Here is a 3984-nt window from a genome sequence, read left to right on the forward strand (position 1 = left end):
CATGCATGGCCAGGAGGACACCTGCTGGCAAGGCCTTCCCTGCTTTTGTCCCTACAGCCTCTCCCACATCACAGCCACCCAGCCCTGCCCTCTGCAGGAAATCCTCGGAACCCTTCTTTGCTCCTGCTGTTCCCTCTGCCTGGAATGCCCTACCCCACCTCTCCTCGTAGCCAACTGCTGCCCCCAATCACAGTGCAGCCCAGGCATCAACTCCTCAGCATGCGCTCCCCTCTCCCTACCCCACCACCTGAGCCCCAGAATCCCACAGCCCAGGGAAGCTGCCCTCCTCCCTGGAGTTGTAACTACCCAGGAGTCCTGAGGGGCGTGGCTGTGTTAGGAGCCAGAGGCGGTGCTGAGGCTTCGGAGGAGAGTCTGGGCAGTGGGAGCTGAGCTGGACGGCTCTGGCAGGGGTCAGCATCAGCAAATGCTTGTTGAGTGAGTAAATGTGCAGACGATTCAGGAAGCCGGAGAGGGCCAAGGTGGAAAATGCAGACAATCTGGCCTCACAGCCACGAACTATGCGTGCCTGGAGCAGCTGCAGGGGTGCTGGTCAACCACAGCCAGCCGTGCCGAGGGCCTGCAAGGGGCCAGGTGCTGGGCTATGGCCTTTCGCATGCATGAGCTCACTAATCTGTCCAATAATCCACAACAGATCACCCTAATTTTACAAATGCAGAAAGGAGGCTCAGGGGAGTTAGGCTTTGCCCAGGATGTGGCTGAGCTGGAACTGAGGCTGGGCACTGCCTGAACTCCAGCTGTGACCTTTGCACCGCATCCTGTCACCTCACTGGGATCTCTCCTGGCCAATCCAGGCCACAAGAGAGGGGAGGGGCATGAGAGGCAAGGAGCTCGTGCTGGGCCCCCAAAATCAAGAGTTCTAACCCTGCAAAGTTGACACTTGAGCACTTAGCCCAGCAATGCGTGGCACCTCAAGAGCAGACAGAGGGGACAGCCAGCCAGGCCCTGTTGCCATCTTCCCCAGCCCATGTGGCCTGGCCCAACCTCCCCTCCCTGCTCTGTGCTACAGCCACCTGGGGCGGGAGAGAAAACACTATGCTTTATCAACGTCATCATATCTTTAGGACAAAGGTGCCTATGAGGCAGCTACTGGGATCCACATTTTACGAATGAAGAAACTGAGAGGCAGAGTGGCCGTCCAACTTGCTAAAGATCTTAGTAGGCAGTAGAGCCAGCATTTAATACAAGGAGACAGGAGCTGAGGGAGAGATCAAGGGGCAGAGAAGCACACCGCCTAAAGCAGAGACTCAAGAGGGGCAGGGGTGGGGGTGGTAAGAGACACCGCAGGGTGTAAATCTGCCAACACCGGGATCAGGGAGAGGGGGTGGTAGGGAGGCCGACTGTGGAACAGACAAGAAGCCAAGTGGGAAAGCACCAACTCTGTTCGGCTCCCTGGATTCTGGAGCAGGCAAACCAGGAAGGTCTGGGCCGTGTAGAGAGAGGAGAGGGAGCTGAGGTAGGGGCTCCCGCTAAGCTCTTCACACTCCACCCTGCCCAGAGGGAACTCTGAGACACCAGCCCTGCTCAAGGCACTGACTCTGCCCAGAAACGGGTTGTCCAGCATCTGTTCCGAGGATCCACAGAGTCCCCCGCCAGCCGCACTCACACCACAGGACTAGGGAGTGATGCTCTGCTTGGGGACCAGACGTCCTGAAAAATCCTGTTCACACTTCATGTTACTCAGCCCAGGTATTTTAGGCTGCTGCCCTTGGGGGAGGGGCAATGAAGGAGGATCCAAGTGAGTCTGACCCCACCGAGTGGGAACTAGGGACAGGGTGGCTGCCTGGGGCTTGGCTTCCGCTGGCCAAGTCCCAAGAGCAGTGAGGAGAGGGGAGCTTGTCTTGGCCTCTTGTCTGTTCCACAGTCCGCTCTGTCTCCCTACCACAGGCTGTTTGCTAAAAGTGTGATTCCCAGAGGCCCGTCTCTGCACCCAGCGGGATGACGGGGCCTCTCGGGCATGCCCACGAGGGGGGAGGCCCAGGAGGTGGGGGAGGAAGGAATGGAGAGTGATGTCGGATTCTGAGATCCCAGTGCTGTTTTCCCAGCCCCTCATCTGTGCCAGTCTTCCCATCAGAGGCTCCTCCCTCAGCTTTTTAAATATATATATTTTTATTGATTTCAGAGAGAGGAAGGGAGAGGGAGAGAAACACTGATCGGCTGCCTCCTACACACCCCCTGCTGGGGATGAGCCAGCAACCAGGGCTTGTGCCCTGACTGGAATCTAACCAGGACCTCCTGGTTCATGGGCTGATGCTCAACCACTGAACCACACCAGCCGGGCCTCCCTCGGCTTTTTACTTAGTTACCCCTCAGTCATCCTTCAGCATCTCAGAGGCCTTCTCTGAGTTCCCTGCCCAGGTGAGACCCTCTCCGGGCCCCAAAGCCCCCACAGCTACAAATTTAAGCTTATTCAGCTCCCTGGATTCTGACCAATGACCATCTATTTCTCCCACCAGACCCTAAGCTCCATAAGGGCAGGGGCCGTGTATTTGTTTCCTCACCATTTCCTCATCAGCATCTAGCACAGTGCACCCATAGAATCCTCTTGAATTAATCAGTTCTTTTCATTCCATCACACAGAGACCCTCCCTGTTCTCAAAGGGCTTGAAAGGCTCAGCTACAACACATGATCACATTTAATCCTCACAACCCAGGATGCATTGTATTCCCACTTTACAGGCAAAGAAATGAGCTTCAGAGGTAAAGTCACAAGCCCAAAGATACAGCCAGTATGTGGCTTTGAACTCAGGATTTGAACTTAGTTATGTCTGGCTTCGGAGCCCCAGCTCTGCCACTGTACCACCCTGCTTTCCTGCCCCAAAGGGCCTTTGGATCTTCCCTTGCAAACCTTCCCCCTGCACTCCAAAATGCCTAAGCTCAAAACTGACAAGCAGAATTCATTCATTCATTCACTCACTCATTCATTCCACCAATCAACTGACTCACTTATTGGTTGTGCCAGGCCCTCCGTGGAGAGTCAGATAGAGCAGAGGCTTTTCTCTGTCCTGGGCTCCCCCCCTCCTCACTGCTCTTGGGACTTTACCAGCAGAAGCCAAGCCCCAGGCAGCCACCCTGTCCCTAGTCTCCCACTCAGTGGGGAAAGACTAACCTGGATCCTCCTTCATTGCCCCTCCCCCAAGGGGAGCAGCCTAAAATACATGGGCCGAGTAACATGCAGGATCACAGTCCATATGGCCCCATCATTCTCTGAGGATTCTAGGACAAGAGGAGGGACAGATTCTGCCCCCTCCTTCCATGCATTTCTTTGACTGTCGCCTAGCCCAGACAACTCTGGAAAAAGTTCTGGACGTGGAGTCACAAGACCAGGGTTCTAGCTCCGGGTCTCGGCTAGCTGTGGGCCCTTAGGAGAAAAAGTCGCCCTGCCTCTCTCTGAACCACCGATTCCTCATCTGTAAAATAGGGATGATGATAAGGATTCTAATGCTTACCGGTCAGGGAGGAGGTGAGGATTAAATCATTCAGACCCAGATATACAGTTATCACATGGTTTCCACGGTCATGCAAAGTGGGGACCTCTGGGGGCTAGCTACACTGCTGGCAAGATGCGTTTTTTTAAAATATTTTTTTATTGATTTCAGAGAGAAAGGGAGAGGGAGAGAGAGGTAGAAACACTAATGATAAGAGAGAATCATTGATCGGCCGCCTCCTTCATGCCCCCCAGTGGGGATCAAGCCCACAACTCATGTGTCCTTGACCGGAATCAAACCCTGGACCCTTCAGTCCACAGGCTGACGCTCTATCCACTGAGCCAAACCAGCCAGGGCAGCAAGATGCATTTGATAATGTGATTGAAGGAAGGTTGGTTGGGAGCACCCCTAGCAGGCTGAGCCTGAGGCCTCCCCTGAGTGGACCCTCAGAAGTGAGGCCTTCCCCTATCAGTGGTTGGCAAACTGCGGCTCGGCAAACCACGGCTCTCGAGCCACATGTGGCTCTTTGGCCCCTTCA

Source organism: Myotis brandtii, unplaced genomic scaffold, assembly GCF_000412655.1.
Source record: "Myotis brandtii unplaced genomic scaffold, ASM41265v1 scaffold456, whole genome shotgun sequence".
NCBI classification, from domain to species: domain Eukaryota; kingdom Metazoa; phylum Chordata; class Mammalia; order Chiroptera; family Vespertilionidae; genus Myotis; species Myotis brandtii.